This window comes from Lampris incognitus, chromosome 8 (assembly GCF_029633865.1).
Source record: "Lampris incognitus isolate fLamInc1 chromosome 8, fLamInc1.hap2, whole genome shotgun sequence".
Taxonomy (NCBI): Eukaryota; Metazoa; Chordata; class Actinopteri; order Lampriformes; family Lampridae; genus Lampris; species Lampris incognitus.
The window spans coordinates 43,696,103-43,696,335 of NC_079218.1; positions in this window are offsets into that span (position 1 = coordinate 43,696,103).

Below are 233 nucleotides of genomic sequence, written 5' to 3' on the forward strand. Positions count from 1 at the left end.
ACAGATTTACCCCCCCATAATCTCACAATCTACACAAACTGACCTGTAAACAGGGGCCCCTGGTCCTTCCATCTCTATATCATGTTTATATACATGCATGTATGTATGTCTATATACATACATGTCTATATCTAAAAAAGGTTAAGGTGTTTGCTCTCACTTTTTCTTTAGAATGCCCTCCCTTAGATCCTGAAAAAAAGATGAGCAACATCAGTCATTTTGTAAATCTCTTT